Source organism: Oncorhynchus masou, chromosome 31 (assembly GCF_036934945.1).
Source record: "Oncorhynchus masou masou isolate Uvic2021 chromosome 31, UVic_Omas_1.1, whole genome shotgun sequence".
NCBI classification, from domain to species: Eukaryota; Metazoa; Chordata; class Actinopteri; order Salmoniformes; family Salmonidae; genus Oncorhynchus; species Oncorhynchus masou.
Window position 1 is genome coordinate 51,276,778 of NC_088242.1, and position 18,791 is coordinate 51,295,568.

An 18,791-nucleotide genomic window follows, 5' to 3' on the forward strand; every position below is an offset into this window, starting at 1 on the left:
GATATACTGTCTGAGTCCGTACAGCCAGTTGGGTTCTCAGTTCATACCTCTCTGGGAAGAAGAAGGGCAGGGGTATATTCTTCATGATTAACTACTCAAGTCCTCTTTTTCACCTGACCTAGAATACCTCACAATCAAATGACAACCGTATTACCTCCCATGAGAATTCTCTTCGGCCATAGTCACACCCGTGAGTATTCCCCCTCAAGCCGATACCCTTGACGGCCCTCAAAGAACTTCACTGGACTTTATGCAAACTGGAAACCACATATCCTGACGCCGCATTTATTGTAGCTGGGGAATTTAACAAAGCAAATTTTAGGGGAAAAACGCTGCCGATGTTCAATCAACATATTGACTGTAGTACTCGCGCTGCTAAAGCACTCGACCACTGCTACTCCAACTTCCGGGATGCCTACAAGGCCCTCCCTTTGGCAAATCTGATCACGACTCCATTTTGCTCCTACCTTCCTATAGGCAGAAACTCAAACTGGAGATACCCGTGCTAAGGACTATTCAACGCTGGTCTGACCATTCGAATCTACGCTTCAAGATTGTTTTGATCACACCGACTGGGATATGTTCCAGATAGCCTCCGAGAATAATATTGATGAATACACTGATACAGTGACTGAGTTTATCAGGAAGTGTATAGGAGATGTTGTACCCGCTGTGACTATTAAAACCCATCCTAACAAGAAACCGTGGATAGATGGCAGCATTCGCACAAAACTGAAAGCGCGAACCATCACATTTAACCATGGCAAGGTGACTGGGAATATGGCCGAATACAAACAGTGTAGTTATTCCCTCCGTAAAACAATCAAACAGGCAAAACATCAGTATAGAGACAAAGTGGAGTCGCAATTCAACGGCTCAGACACAAGACATATGTTGTAGGGTCTACAGACGATCACGGACTACAAAGGGAAAACAAGCCTTGTCGTGAAGACCAACGTCTTGCTTCTGGACAAGCTAAAAACCTTATTCGCCCGCTTTGAGGATAACACAGTGCCACCGACGCTGCCCGCTACCAAGGACTGTGGGCACTCCTTCTCTGTTGGTGACGTAAGACATTTAAGCGTGTTAACCCTCGCAAGGCTGCTGGCTCAGACAGCATCTCTAGCCGAGTCCTCAGAGCATGAGCACACCAGCTGGCTGGAGAAGTGGAGGTGGAAAGCTTCAAGTTCCTCGGCGTTCACATCACTGACAAACTGAAATGGTCCACCCACACAGATACTTAGTACGAATAAATAAAAACCCTGGAATGAGTAGGTGTGTCCAAACTTTTGACCGGTACTGTATATCTGTGTGGTTGTGTGCGTGCGTTAGTGTGTGAGTGAGTGCATGTGTGCTAAGGTGTGTAGAGTCAGTGCAGGTGGTCAGTCCAGCTCAAGTGTCCAGCAGTCTGATGGCTTACAGATATAATCTGTCTCTGAGCCTGTTGGTATCAGTCCTCATGCCGTCTGCCCGACAGTAAGGGAGTGAACAGCTCATGGCTGGGGTCAGAGGGGACATCAGAAGGTACATCAGAAGGGACAGAGGAGAGACATCAGGCAGCAAATTTTGTGTGCATCCCAAATGGTACATGTAACTGGTTGTCAAGGAGTTTAACAGGTTCTCCAAACTGAAATAAACTCAACACAGACAGATAGTGGTTGCATCCCCAATGGCACCCTATTTCCGATATCAGGGATCATCAACTAGATTCAGCCGCAAGCCAATTATTTTTGAGCGAATGGTTTGGGGGGTGGGAAAAATACAGTAATTACAAACAATTAAAAGACTGCAAATTGACCACAAGAAGCACAAACAGATATAATATTTGACTAAAACATAATCATTTTAAACCTTGCTTACATTTGTATACAATCACGTCTCTTTACTATGCGTGGGAATAGTTGGGAACAGATTTTCAAAATTAAAATAACTTGGAGCAGATATCCTGGTGTTTTTACGGTGTTTTATGTATAAAAAAAAATATATATATACAGTATATCACAAAAGTGAGTAGACCCCTCACATTTTTTGTAAATATTTGAGTATATCTTTTCATGTGACAACACTGAAGAAATGACACTTTGCTACAATGTAAAGTAGTGAGTGTACAGCTTGTATAACAGTGTAAATTTGCTGTCCCCTCAAAATAACCCAACACACAGCCATTGATGTCTAAACCGCTGGCAACAAAGTGAGTACAAAAGTGAGATACCTTGGGAGACTGGGCCGCAGGGCAGTATTCCAACATGATGACGATCCCAAACACACCTTCAAGACGACCACTGCCTTGCTAAAGAAGCTGAGGGTAAGATGATGGACTGGCCAAGCATGTCTCCAGACCTAAACACTATTGAGCATCTGTGGGGCATCCTCAAACGGAAGGTGGAGGAGTGCAATGTCTCTAACATCCACCAGCTCTGTGATGTCGTCATGGAGGAGTGGAAGAGGACTCCAGTGGCAACCTGTGAAGCTCTGGTGAACTCCATGCCCAAGAGGGTTAAGGCAATGCTGGAAAATGATGGTGGCCACACAAAATATTGACACTTTGGGCCCAATTTGGACATTTTCACTTAGGGGTGTACTCAATTTTGTTGCCAGTGGTTTAGACATCAATGGCTGTGTGTGTGGATATATACAATAACAATAAGTTGTCATTTTGAGGGGACAGCATTCTAATTTGTCTATTTCATGTTTGGCCTGTTAATACAAGTCATTGCTGACACTGTACTTTTCGGTTTTCACATTGTATGCAAAGTGTCATTTCTTCAGTGTTGTCATGGGATGATGTGTTTTAGGATCATGAAAAGATATACTCAAATATTTACAAAAACGGCTGTGAGGGTTAGGCACACAGGGAGTGTACTACTTCTTGTTTTAGATGTATGTATGTATGTATGTATGTATGTATGTATGTATGTATGTATGTATGTATGTATGTATGTATGTATGTATGTATGTATGTATGTATGTATGTATGTATGTATAAATAATAGGTTGACTCTCATGAAAACAGTGTTCTATGTTCTACGTCTACTAAGAGGCTAATCTTTTGTCACATGGAAACCCAAAGTGTATCTGCCAGAGCTGCCAGATCCGCCAGAGCCGTTCCCTTCACCTCTCGGTCCTGAGCTACCCCTCGGTCATGAGCTACCCTTCAGTCCTGAGCTGATATATACAATAACAATAAGTCTGTCACGTTCTGACCATAGTTCTTGTGTGTTTTCCTTGTTTTAGTGTTGGTCAGGACATGAGCTGGGTGGGCATTCTATGTTGTGTGTCTAGTTTGTCTATTTCTATGTTTGGCCTGATATGGTTCTCAATCAGAGGCAGGTGTTAGTCATTGTCTCTGATTGGGAACCATATTTAGGTAGCCTGTTTTGTGTTGGATTTTGTGGGTGGTTGTTTCCTGTCTTTGTGTTTTCTGCACCAGTTAGGACTGTTTCGGTTTTCACGTTTATTGTTTTGTAGTTAGTTCATGTTAAATGTCACTTATTAAAGAACCGTGAACTATAACCACGCTGCGTTTTGGTCCGCCTCTCCTTCCCAGGAAGAAAGCCGTTACAAAGTCACATAAGCAAAACACTTACATTTGGCCTATGCCAAATGTCTAAATACATCATTAAGAATTTAATTTCTTTTAGAGATCAACTTAAAATCTACTAAAACACTACCATTCCCCTCCTAATACACAGGCATGCAAGAAGAAAGAGATGAAAGATGGAAAAGAGGGTTAGGATGGGTGATACTGACCTGCCTACTGTAAGTTCTAGTATACTCTATGGAGTATGGTGGATTTCAATGAAACATGGACACTGTTACAAAAACTCAAATCTCCTTTCTAAATCATCTAGATTGCGAGCAAACAGTATCGCTCAAAAGCCAACTATTCCAATGCCTCGCTGACTAATGACGAAACCGGTGAAATAGTTCAGCACGCATGAAAACTGGACCTCTCTCTCATCCTCTTCATCTGTGTTAAAGAATAATCACCGAGTCATCTAGGGGGAGGCAAAGGAAAAGGAAATGCTTCTGGAAGCTTCAACAGAACATTTCAAAACTAAACAGCTAGTAACCTAATACATAGTCCATTGTGAACTAGCATACAGTACTGTATAGTTTAGGCCTTATGTTCCAGTGATGCCTGAGAGCGTTTTTCTTATTTTGTCATTGCAATGAACTGTGATGTAAAGGTATGAGGAAGGTGACTTATTTTTTGAAATGCTGCCAAAAGGATGATCGGTCACTTTTCATCTTCCGCCAAAAAACTAGATCATATGGAACACTTCCGGAGATGATTTATAGTACAGTATACCTACAGTAGGCATTAGTACGAGACCAGCCCTTTGTTGTGCTTCAGAAAGCTCAAATAGCCTGGTACCAGACCAGTTTGTGCTATCTAGCCAACTCATTGTCAGTCATTGTAACGCCAAACAATGTTTGCCATGACAATACAATAAGGAGTTGGAAAGAGGGCAAAAAGAGACAGGTGTCAAGGCTGAAGCTATTGGATCAGATGAGAGCAATTTAGACAGATTCCAGAGCCTTCAAGGCTCATCAAATCCTATGTGTTTCTCAGAAGACTTAATCCTATTATGTCAATAGATACATCCCACAGAGGTCTAGGAAGGGCTGACTGCTGTTGCTTGGTGGATCATCTCTGTGATGTAACTTTCTTAGAAAAGACTAATAAAACAGGCCTCTTTAAACTATGTGAATCAGTTAATAAGTATGGAATCTTCCATGGGGTGAATAGACAGTTGTATTGTGTCTGCTTTGCCTTCAATCCAATTTAACTGAATTAGGCCTATTTCAAAGTCACATGCCAGTAGCGGCCATATGATTGAAAACATATTTGCAGAGTAGTGTCTGTTGTCAAGTAGTTTAGGAAATCTTAGACCATGGCAACATGATGGAACATTGGTAATATTGTGGGAGGCAACTGGGATGTCTAAGGCAGGAATGGGCAACTTTGATGGGGGTGGGGGCCACAAAAAAAATACAAAAAATAAAAACTCATCAAACTCATTTTTTTAACCGGAAGGTTGCAAGTTCAAACCCCCGAGCTGACAAGTTACAAATCTGTCGTTCTGCCCCTGAACAGGCAGTTAACCCACTGTTCCTAGGCTGTCATTGAAAATAAGAATTTGTTCTTAACTGACTTGCCTAGCTAAATAAAGGCAAAATAAAATAAAAAAATGAGGTGCATTGTGACTTGCGAGTCTGTGTACCCACACCCACATTCAGTCAGAGCCAACCCCAGCCTTTTGGGGGGCCCTAAGTGAAATGTTGTTAGGGGGCCCTGCCACCTTGTGATCAAAACATTTTTAGCGGTCCCCGTCTTGATAGCGGAGAGAGAAAAATGTTTTAGAGCTGCCAGTTGCCCATCCCTGGTCTAGAGAGACTAGTTGTGAAGGGCACAGTTTGTGAGCAGAAGAGGATACTCGGCTAAGCCGCTAAGGTGCCCTTATGAGATGGAGCTATATTATTTTTAAATTCTGATCAGACATACTTACATAAAAATGTTAGGATTTGGGCTTTCACTGTTAACCTTCCTACAAACACCAGCCTTTCACATACAAGCTAATAACTCTCTGAATGAACAGCTGGGAATTATAGGCTACGGGAAAGAAAGAGAACAACTTTGCAGATAAATAGGGAATTTCAAGTGTGGGAAGCTAGGATTTTTGACTAAAGAGGGGATGGGATCAGCATGGGATCGGTTGCCCAGGCGATGGCCTCCGTAGAGAAGAGCAGAGCAGGGCATGGGATGGTAGTATGGGGGAAAGGCTCAACCTCAGGCATCTAGTTTCTCTTCTTATTGCTTGGCTTTTCTTGGCTTCCTCCTGCTAGTCATTATGCCTATAATAAAACATATATTTTGGCCAACGTCAAGTGAGGAAACGGCTATAGTCTTTCTGTCACGTGTCCCAAAACTATGACATCATAATCCCTAACAACAGCATTATGAAGTACACAAATGCTTAATACGTGCACTGAATATATAGAATAGAACAGAAGGCTCAAGCTGACAGTTGCTGAGTTGCTGAACTGACAGTTACTTGACACACTGTCACTCTCGACATAAACATTATGCTACCCACCTCTCAGAAAATCACACGGGATTCCTATGATATTGTTGAACAATGTGATCGCATGTCCCTGCTACATTCACCATAACAGGCCGCCAGTGTCATGAAAAACCATGACATCACCTCAAGTTCTATGTTAGCACTTAACACTGTCAAATTGCACGGAAATGCAACTTAGACTACCGGAACACAAGTCACAGCTTTCATATTTCGTAACGACGGCGACCATTAACCTTTTTTAATTTTATTGTGGGCCTGCAGTGCCATCAATGCGGCATCTTGATTCCACTTTTCCATGTTTCTATAATGGCATGTTTATTATTATTATGTTCCCGGTCCACCCGTACTGTATGTTTAGTACCGGGCTTTTACCGATAGCTGTATGCACAATGCAGATATGACACAATCTTATCTTTACTCCTTCATTCTGGTCCGTGGAACAAAAAAAAATGGGTATAAGATTAGCGAAGGATTGCACGTTTACCGCATAGCACGTGGGATTTGTGTGTTCAGTTCCGGTAAATGGCTATGGACATGTTATTATTTGGTAGGATCCTGTTCTGCACCTACACAGAAGAAGATGATGCTCCTTGGGAGAAATTCGCAGAGAAATGCTTAGACACGTTACAGAACAACAGCAAGCAGCATGGACATAACCCTGAGGTGAGGCCCTGAGCAACTGAATTTTCTTTTACGGGGGAGGTATGCAATGCATGCATTTATTGCACTTCGATGAGTTTCTCTGATTAGTCAGTGACCAATGTATCTACATCATGTCAAATGAAGTGTATCTGTCACGTTCTGACCATAGTTCTGTTATTTTATCTTTGCTTTAGTATGGTCAGGGAGTGAGTTGGGTGGGCAGTCTATGTTTGTTTTTCTATGTTGGTTTTTGAGTTCGGCCTAGTATGGTTCTCAGTCAGAGGCAGCTGTCAATTGTTGTCCCTGATTGAGAATCATACTTAGGTAGCCTGAGTTTCAGTTTTGGTGTGTTTGTGGGTGTTTGTGGGTGTTTGTCTTCCGTGTCAGTGTTTGTCGCCACACGGGACTGTTTCGGTCATTTCAAGTTTATTATTTTGTATTTCGTAGTATTCAGTTTATGTTTTAAAATAAACATTATGGACACTTACCACGCTGCGTTTTGGTCCTCCGATCCTTCTCGCTTCTCCTCCTCAGAAGAGGAGGATGAGGTTCGTTACAGTATTGCACTGTCAGTTTTTTACCAGCAGAAAAACAAATGGATATGGACGGTAGGTAGCCTAGCAGTTAGAGCGTTGGGCCAGTAACTGAAAGGTTTCTGGTTTGTACCCTGAGCTGATAAGACTCTGTTTATGTGCCTTTGAGCAAGCCACTTAACCCTAATTGCTCCTCCAAGTCGCCTGGATTGATGGGAAACTGGCAAGATGAACAAACTCTGAGCTCAGAACTTCATACAGTTTCTCATGTCATGATCACTTTATTTGTTTGGAGGCATAGGCCTACCATTATCAGAATAGTCAGAGTCCTATTAATAATGCTGAAATTGTAAGCGAGTCCTGAGTAGTATTATTGATTTCGATGTGATTATGATAGGCAAATGAACTTGCAGAGAAGGCTTCAGGATGATGCCCTTAGCTTTCCTTTCCTTTATTTTCTTCACATTGTTTAATACGAGTTACTTATGACTCATAACCATTTTTTTTTCCTGTGTGTGTCATCCGGGACCTGCATGTGGTGATATTTGGCCCTTCATCGAAAGGCCCTCATCTCCGTCTGCGACCTCTGACCTGCATTCTAAACACACTCTGGGAATCTACCTGTGGCCTCACTGAGGGCATCGAGATCATCTGCCTACTCCTCTTCGATCTCGACCCCATTGTCAAGCTAAGAAACCCAAAACCTACTTCTGATGTGTAGATAGCTGTTGATGTGCAACCCCAAGATTATGCTACTTTGGTCCCACATCTGCTTGTGCTGTCTTGACAATGACAGTAGGAGTTGGCAAGACAGTACAAACAGATCTGGGACCAGGCTAGGATCACACACTACTTGCATACATTTCTCAATCAATTTCATAGTGTAGGAAGCACGTCATCATACACAACCTTTTCACATGTTACTGTAAGGATGAGAAGCCTATTATTTGGAAGTGATTCATCTTTCATGGAGTTACCTGATTGGGCGTGAGGAATTTTTGAAATAGCAAAATGGCTGGTGGGCTACATTGTGGTCATCTCAGTGTCTGTCATTGACAGGACATTATCCCAGAGCCAAGTCGTATATCTACTCTCTCCTCTGAAACCAAAACACATGATTGATAATGTAATCATATTTTCTATGATATTCTATTCTATATTGAGTATACAGGACTGGGTGAGCTTGTTTCGTAATGTCCTTAGAACGCTCTGTCCCGATATCTCTCAGTAGTAGTAGTAGCTACTATCTTGTCTCATCGCTACAACTCCCGATCATTCAAAACAAGGTCAGTGGCATAGTGTGTCATAATGGCTCGTGGGTCTGTGTACCCACATCTATACCCACACATGTAATCAGAGCTGGCCCCAGATCATCTGAAAGGTGTACAGTACTTGCACTTTTGGTATTCCAGAACACACAGAGATTCTAAAAGTGTGAATTCTACTGTATGCGTGCCAGTCATACAGTGACTACTTCCCCAGCGAGGCTTTCCAGAGACTGTTTGATGAGCTACACAAGGACAGGATCAACCAGGTATGTATTTAGATCTACAGATGGAGATATATACTGTATTTATATGTACTGTAGTGTATATAGTATATGTCTAGAAGAATCAAAAATATATTTTTACATCTCTACCACAATATGTACAGTGCCTTGCGAAAGTATTCGGCCCCCTTGAACTTTGCGACCTTTTGCCACATTTCAGGCTTCAAACATAAAGGTATAAAACTGTATTTTTTTGTGAAGAATCAACAACAAGTGGGACACAATCATGAAGTGGAACGACATTTATTGGATATTTCAAACTTTTTTAACAAATCAAAAACTGAAAAATTGGGCGTGCAAAATTATTCAGCCCCTTTACTTTCAGTGCAGCAAACTCTCCAGAAGTTCAGTGAGGATCTCTGAATGATCCAATGTTGACCTAAATGACTAATGATGATAAATACAATCCACCTGTGTGTAATCAAGTCTCCGTATAAATGCACCTGCACTGTGATAGTCTCAGAGGTCCGTTAAAAGCGCAGAGAGCATCATGAAGAACAAGGAACACACCAGGCAGGTCTGAGATACTGTTGTGAAGAAGTTTAAAGCCAGATTTGGATACAAAAAGATTTCCCAAGCTTTAAACATCCCAAGGAGCACTGTGCAAGCGATAATATTGAAATGGAAGGAGTATCAGACCACTGCAAATCTACCAAGACCTGGCCGTCCCTCTAAACTTTCAGCTCCTACAAGGAGAAGACTGATCAGAGGATGCAGCCAAGAGGCCCATGATCACTCTGGATGAACTGCAGAGATCTACAGCTGAGGTGGGAGACTCTGTCCATAGGACAACAATCAGTCGTATATTGCACAAATCTGGCCTTTATGGAAGAGTGGCAAGAAGAAAGCCATTTCTTAAAGATATCCATAAAAAGTGTTGTTTAAAGTTTGCCACAAGCCACCTGGGAGACACACCAAACATGTGGAAGAAGGTGCTCTGGTCAGATGAAACCAAAATTGAACTTTTTGGCAACACTGCAAAACGTTATGTTTGGCGTAAAAGCAACACAGCTCATCACCTTGAACACACCATCCCCACTGTCAAACATGGTGGTGGCAGCATCATGGTTTGGGCCTGCTTTTCTTCAGCAGGGACAGGGAAGATGGTTAAAATTGATGGGAAGATGGATGGAGCCAAATACAGGACCATTCTGGAAGAAAACCTGATGGAGTCTGCAAAAGACCTGAGACTGGGACGGAGATTTGTCTTCCAACAAGACAATAATCCAAAACATAAAGCAAAATCTACAATGGAATGGTTGAAAAATAAAGATATCCAGGTGTTAGAATGGCCAAGTCAAAGTCCAGACCTGAATCCAATCGAGAATCTGTGGAAAGAACTGAAAACTGCTGTTCACAAATGCTCTCCATCCAACCTCACTGAGCTCGAGCTGTTTTGCAAGGAGGAATGGGAAAAAATGTCAGTCTCTCAATGTGCAAAACTGATAGACATACCCCAAGCAACTTACAGCTGTAATCGCAGCAAAAGGTGGCGCTACAAAGTATTAACTTATGGGGGCTGAATAATTTTGCACGCCCAATTTTTCAGTTTTTGATTTGTTAAAAAAGTTTGAAATATCCAATAAATGTCGTTCCACTTCATGATTGTGTCCCACTTGTTGTTGATTCTTCACAAAAAACTACAGTTTTATATCTTTATGTTTGAAGCCTGAAATGTGGCAAAAGGTCGCAAAGTTCAAGGGGGCCGAATACTTTCGCAAGGCACTTGCTAACAGCATTCATACCTTTATCATTTGCCCTTGTGCTTGCACTTCCTGGAAGAAATAATATGACTTGTTCTATGATAAACAAACAAACCTGAAAAGATACTTTAAAGTAAATGTCACAGCTTATAAAATTCATTTTTTTGTAGCGTCCTCCATTGCCTGAATACCAATCTAAGTTCCTGCAGAAGGTTCAGCTTATCTTCAGTCAGCATTATGTCATTGTGGTGGGGAATGCAGTGGACCTGGCCAACGATGTCAGCATCTGTATGAGTTCACAATGTCACAAGTTCACAATGTTACAATACGGTATGAAGTAGCCTTTACAATCGTACCCATATACGGGTCGAAAAGGGCAAATTTGGGCACTGATAAACGGCTAAAGTGGAACGCAGAGGCTGTACAGCAACATGCTATACATGGTGTCAGAGCTCTAGCTGAACGGTTCACATCCCTGTATGGGTTTTGACTGACAGCTGTTCTGAACTTGAGTTCCTCGCATGACAGGAAGTTGCCCCCCCATCCCTTCTGCTAATTTTTTGTTGTCTGAGTTCGGGGAAATGTTATAAATTAAGAGGACTCTATGTATTTCGATAGACGAGGATTATAATAAAATACCGCTTTGATGTCGTACAAGCAAGCCAAACACCCATCCAAATGTGCACTTGACATTTCCATCATAAAAATCGGGTCATGTACAGTGTCAACATTTATGGTCACTATGTTTGCTGCATGTTTACATGATGGGTTGTTCTGAACAGAATGAACCCGTGTGTCTATTGTGAATTTTACAACGGGTGGGTCTAATCCTGAATGCTGATTGGTTAAAACTGCATTCCAGCTAGTGTCTATTCCACAAATTACCATCGGCTAAATCTTTGATGTTAAAATGCCTATTAACTCTGTTCCATTTGACTACACAATCCACTGTCTCATCAGCCAAGCACTTTGTTTAACCAGGCAAGTCAGTTAAGAACAAATTCTAATTTACAATGACGGCTTAGGAACAGTGGGTTAACTGCCTTGCTCAGGGGCAGAACAACAGATTTTTACCTTGTCAGCTCAGTGGATTTGATCGAGCAACCTTTCGGTTACTGGCCCAACACTCTAACCACTAGGCTACCTGCCTAGTGGGAACTTGATCGCCACTATAAACAGCATCTACACATTATCGCACATTTTTTTTGACTAACATTACATTTTCAACAGGGGAGATTTGTATAAACGTTGCGGTCTGTCTCTCCGACATTTGCAACATCGATTCAATATTCATAATCGATCTCCAGCTGTTATAATGTATGTGTTGGGAATCGGGATGAGAGAGACAGGCGGGCAATGTTTCTCAGCCAGTTGAAATCATGGATCAGCTGGCATTATTTGTATGGATATATACAAAGAAAAGTCCATTTAAAAAAAGGTCAAATGAAACGAAGTGCAGCTAGTTTGCAGTCTTTCCAGCTTCAGTTTGAAGTTATTGTGTAGTTATGTTGTTGACTAGCTCCTCTGAACAACAGTGTCCTGATGAGAGAGCACATGTTCTATGCCAGGCGAAATCGCACCTCATTAGTTTATTGTTATGGATGTATCCAAATAAATGTCACGACAAAAAACAGCTTAAACAAATACAAATGCAGCTACTGTTGTTATTCTGTCTGCACTGTTTGACGTGACTGTAAGTTAGCCGTAGTTGACTAGCTAGCAAGCAAGGGATAAGAACGTTGCCAGACAGTATGGCAATAGAACATTTAGAACGAACGACTGGGTCGCGTCCATAGATACAGAACCAAAAAGACTTAACGACTGGGTCGTGTCTCTGGCAACCGAACCGTTTTGAACGAACAACCAGCCGGATTTGGTAGCAACCCTAGATTTGTGTCCGGACTATATTTTATGAAATAGTATGAATAAATTAATCACATTTTTTTTATGAGAATATGTAAATCATTATTTGAATGTGTTGGTAACCCGTTGTATAAAAGTTATAATGCCCTCAAAGCCGGTGTTTGAAGGATATTGGCATAGTTTGCTGACCAGAGACGAACAACATCCGTGTCAATATATCCTCCAAACACCGGCTTTGAGGGCATTTATCACTTAAAGAACATTTTCCACGGCACACGCGCCTGAATGCGCTCGTGACTCTTTTTTTTTTTTATTATTTTTTTTTTACGTGGACCAAAATGGTTTATTTCCCTGAATTACATCGTGAAAGCCTAACACTAATGTCGTATTTTATAACTTCGCTAGTCATGTTGGCAATAGAACAGACAGCAATTATAATTGTGTGATGGCGGGGACGCAAGGTTGTGTTCCAAAGGAAACAACTACAAGTGTGCTTGCTCTAGTTCCTCAACGGCACAGCTGGAAGAGCAACAAAATAAAACACCTTTATAGTCGAAGACTCTTCTTTGAGTCATAAAAGTGTATTGAAATGAGTAGAAACTGTGCACACTTTGGACAGGTGTGTGGCCTCTCACTCAAACCCTTGTAATTATGTTGTCTTATGTTGCACATGCCTTATAGGCCAATTCCCACACATGTAAAAGGTTAGTTTCTTTGTGTTTCTGCTTGATCCTCACGGAGTATTCACTAGTCTGTAATCCAATGTGATATGCTCCATTTCACCATTGTTTGGAAACAAAGTTCATCAGTTTGGATTCCAGTCTACTTATTTACAGTAATATAGGTACTTGGGTGAATACACAAATACTTCGTTCACTATGTATTTATACTGAGAGGCGCAGGTAGCCTAGTGGTTAGAGCGTTGGGCCAGCAACCGAAAGATTGCTAGATAAAATCCCAGAGCTGACAAGGTAAAAAGCTGTTCTGCCCCTGAACAAGACAATGTAACCCACTGTGTCAGAGCTGTCATTGTAAATAAGAGTTTGTTCTTAACTGACTTGCCTAGTTAAATATACTAAAAGTAATTTAAGTTCTTAAAAGTTGGGAGCTCTTGCACTTTAATCAAGAATCATACCCTTAAACCAACAACCTTGTAATAAGGTTTAACAACCCAGAGTTTAAATTCTACTGCCTGCCACATGTATGTGGAATTCTTCTTAGGTCATGCTGTTGCATGCTCAGTAAAACCGCTCAGAGACGGCCATCTAGTGGTTCCTATAAGCACTGCACAAACATCGTCAGATATTGAAAAGGCCAGGTCCCATTTCGTTCAGTAAAGTGTCCCATGAGGGAGGTATAGTTGTAGTTCAGATACAAAAAAACATGTACTGTACAGTATATTCATTTAACTTTCATCAGTATTCATCAAGATTATCCTGGTGATTGACTGTGAGAAGACACTGAACGGAAGGACCACTAGGCAATTCAAGGACCATTTTATGTGGCACAAGGACAGTATTTACTTCACCTACTCCGTTTCTCACATAAGTGATTAATTTCGATGTAGCTGGTGTGGGGCCATGCGTGTCTATGCCTCCATGAGATTGATAGATGATATCAAGACGCTCGACCGTTTCTTCATCCTCTACCACCTGCTGAAGATGGTTCCATTTGGCTGGGAAGGGATTTGTGTCCTAATAGGGGAGGTAACATATTTATGACGGCACTCTCACAGTTCTCTTTCTGGCAAGTTGCAGTTCAATTACAAAGTTAGTGAGGATAATACAGCTGAAGATTCTATCTAAATGTACGTATATTACTGTCACACAAATCAAAGTCACTTGTTGACATTGTAAGTTATATTCCACACTCATTGGATATTGTTTAATCTCTTTTTTTTATAAAAGGGTCTACAGGTATTCATACTTGCTACTTACAGAACACCATTTTATTATAATATGTTTTTTTTGTATTCTTCTTTTTGGTGGTAGGTCAGCTTTATTATTGCAGATAGACTGTAGCTTCCATAAATATAATTGTCTGCATAAATTCCAATGCCCCATTATATATATTTTTTTGTAAATATAAACTCAGCACGAAAAGAAACGTCCTCTCACTGTCAAATGCGTTGATTTTCAGCGAGCTTAACATGAGTAAATGTTTGTATGAATACAACAAGATTCAACAACTGAGACATAAACTGAACAAGTTCCACAGACAGGTGACTAACAGAAGTGGAATAATGTGTCCCTGAACAAAGGGGGGTTCAAAATCAAAAGAAACCGTCAGTATCTGGTGTGGCCACCAGCTGCTTTAAGTACTGCAGTGCAACTCCTCCTTGTGTACTGCACCAGATGTGCCAGTTCTTGCTGTGAGTTTTTACCCCATTCTTCTACCAAGGCACCTGCAAGTTCCCAGAAATTTCTGGGGGGAATGGCCCTAGCCCTCACCCTCCAATCCAACAGGTCCCAGACGTGCTCAATGGGATTAAGATCCGGGCTCTTCGCTGGTCATGGCAGAACACTGACATTCCTGTCTTACAGGAAATCACACACAGAACGAGCAGTATGACCTGCCTTACAACAGACCTACAAACCCTCAGTCCAGCCTCTTTCAGCCTATTGCGGACAGTCTGAGCACTGATGGATGGATTATGCGTTCCTGGTGTAACTCGGGAATTTGTAATTGCCATCCTGTATCTGTCCCGCAGGTGTGATGTTCGGATGTACCGATCCCGTGCAGGTGTTGTTACACGTGGCCTGCAACAGCGAGGACGATCAGCTGTCCGTCTTGTCTCCCTGTCTTAGGCGTCTCACAGTATGGACATTGCAATTTATTGCCCTGGCCACATCTGCAGTCCTCATGCCTCCTTGCAGCATGCCTAAGGCACGTTCACGCAGATGAGCAGTGACCCTGGGCATCTTTCTTTTGGTGTTTTTCAGAGTCAGTAGAAAGGCCTCTTTAGTGTCCTAAGTTTTCATAACTGTGACCTCAATTACCTACCGTCTGTAAGCTGTTCCACAGGTGCATGTTCATTAATTGTTTATGGTTCATTGAACAAGCATGGGAAACAGTGTTTAATCCCTTTACAATGAAGATCTGTGAAGTTATTTAGATTTTATGAGTTTATATATATATACACGTACATACATATAAAATACATAAACCCTTCCCATTTATATCTGAAGACTTATTATTTGCCATATATTTTAAACTTTGCTGTTTCACAAAAGTTATGAACCTGTGCATTCAGAAAGTATTCAGACTCCTTTAATTTTTCCACATTTTCATACACTACAGCCTGATTCTAAACTTTATTGAATAACAAAAAAATCACTCATCAATCAGCACCCAATACCCCATAATGCCAAAGCAAAAAACAGGTTTTTAGTAATGTTTGCAAAAACAAATACAGAAATACCTTATTTACATAAGTATTTTTTGTTATGAAACTCAAAATTGAGCTCAGGTGCATCCTGTTTCCATTGATCATGATTTGGAAAGGCACACACCTGTCTATATAAGGTCCCACAGTTGACAATGCATTTCAGTGCATAAACCAAGCCATGAGGTTGAAGGAATTGTCCCTAGAGCTCCAGGACAGGATTGTGTCGAAGTACAGATCTGGGGAGGGTACTAAAACATTTCTGCTGCATTGAAGTTCCCCAAGAACACAGTGCCGCCATATTTCTTAAATGGAAGAAGTTTGGAACCACAAAGACTCTTCCTAGATCTAGCCACCCAGCCACTCTGAACATTTAGGGGAGAAGGGCCTTGGTCAGGGAGGTGACCAAGAACCCGGTGGTCACTCTGATAGAGCTCCAGAGTGCCTCTGTGGAGATGGGAGAACCTTCCAGAAGCACGACCATCTCTGCACGACCATCACCTTTATTCCACCTTTATTTAACCAGGTAGGCAAGTTGAGAACAAGTTCTCATTTACAATTGCGACCTGGCCAAGATAATGCAAAGCAGCTCGACACATACAACAACACAGAGTTACACATGGAGTAAAACAAACATACTATAGAAACAAGTCTATATATGATGTGAGCAAATGAGGTGAGATAAGGGAGGTCAAGGCAAAAAAAAGGCCATGGTGGCAAAGTAAATACAATTTTGAGTTAATGTTGCAGGAAGCAAATTTTCCTGGTTCTAAATTTCTTGAATGGGGTATGTTTATTTAAGATGGTTAGGAAGGCATTCAAAAAAAATAACCAGGCATCCTCTACTGACGGGATGAGATCAATATCCTTCCAGGATACCCCAGCCAAGTCGATTAGAAAGGCCTGCTCGCTGAAGTGTTTCAGGGAGCGTTTGATAGTGATGAGTGGAGGTTGTTTGACCGCTGTCCCATTACGGATGCAGCCAATGAGGCAGTGATCGCTGAGATCTTGGTTGAAGACAGCAGAGGTGTATTTAGAGGGAAAGTTGGTTAGGCTGATATCCATGAGGGTGCCCGTGTTTACGGCTTTGGGGAGGTACCTGGTAGGGTCATTGATAATTTGTGTGAGATTGAGGGCATCAAGCTTAGATTGTAGGATGGCTGGGGTGTTAAGCATGTTCCAGTTTAGGTCACCTAGTAGCACGAGCTCTGAAGATAGATGGGGGGCAATCAGTTCACTTATGGTGTCCAGAGCACAGCTGGGGGCAGAGGGTGGTCTATAGCAGGCGACAACGGTGAGAGACTTGTCTTTAGAGAGGTGGATTTTTAAAAATAGAAGTTCAAATGGTTTCGGTACAGACCTGGATAGTAAGACAGAACTTTGCAGGCTATCTTTGCAGTAGATTGCAACACCGCCCCCTTTGGCAGTTATATCTTGTCTGAAAATGTTGTAGTTAGGGATGAACATTTTTGGTGGTCTTCCTAAGCCAGGATTCAGACTCAGCTAGAACATCCAGGTTGGCAGAGTGTGCTAAAGCAGTGAATAAAACAAACTTATGGAGGAGGCTTCTAATGTTAACATGCATGAAACCAAGGCTATTACGGTTACAGAAGTCATCAAAAGAGAGCGCCTGGGGAATAGGAGTGGAGCTAGGCACTGCAGGGCCTAGATTCACCTCTACATCACCAGAGGAAAAGAGGAGGAGTAGGATAAGGGTACGGCTAAAAGCAATGAGAATTGGAACAGAGAGTAAAGGGAGGTTTCTGGGGGCGATGAAATAGCTTCAAAGTATAATTCCACAAACAAGTGTCTCCTCTCCTAGGTTGACCCACTGTAGCAGCAATTGACTCTGTGACTTCCAACATTTCTAAGTTTGTGGACCACCACACTGAACCGATGGTTGAGAATCTCCCCATCTTATGTCAAAGACACTTGTCACATGATCTGATTGATAAGAGGGCTTACCAGAGGGCACCCTGCTGGCCACCTTTGCTGTGTTGAGCTTGTACACTAACATCCCACATACTGGAGGCTTGCAGGCGCTGTAACACTTCCTTCAGCAGAAAGACCCTACCCTTGCTCCATCCAATGATTGCATCTTGCAACTCACTGAGCTGGAATTATCCAAAAACGACTTCATCTTTGAGTCAGACTTTTTCCTTCAATTTTGGAGTGTAACTATGGGCTCCCCTTTGCCCCCAACTATGCAAACCTGTATGTGAGACAATTTGAGGAAGCACTCATTCACAAACAGAGACACACCCCCTACTTTCTAAAATCCTCATATGGAATAGATACATAGATTATGTCTTTGTGCTCTGGGAAGGAAGTCAGCAGGAATTAATTCATTCCAAACTCTGCTAAACGAGATCTCTGAATATCTGAAAATCATCAAACATACTGATGAGAGAAAAATAATCTACCTTGACTTTTGAATCATCAAAGAGAATGATGCATTACATACAGACTTAGACACTAAATGAGAGGCTACATGGACAAAACTGTTGATGCTGCAGTGATGCAAATATCTCAAAAACCAAGAGAGGAATTGCTAAAAAACTAAACCAAAGAAGAAAAACAGTTTTTTGCACTAAGCACATCAAGTGTTCGGAGAAAATGAAAGAAATCCTGAAAAAGCACTGGCATATTCTTCAATCAGACAAAAAAATCGCACACCTCTTCAAGGAACCACCACTAGTGGTCTATAAGTGTGGTCGCAATATTGGAGATAGCTTAGTGAGATCTGATCTGCTCCCTGAGCCCACTCAGACACTCTTGACGCCCATTCCAAATGAAAACTACAAATATTGCTCATGCACACAGTGCAATAGCATGACAAGAACATCCTTCTTCAGACACCCACATACAGGTAGAAAAATCCCTGTTAGGGGTCTCATCTCATGCAAGACAAATCTCATCACCTGTTCATGTGGGAAATCCTACGTAGGACAAATGAAAAGACAACGCATAGCTGAACACCGCTGCTCAATTGGGTGTAAGAACACTGACTATCCAGTAGCAGCTCAC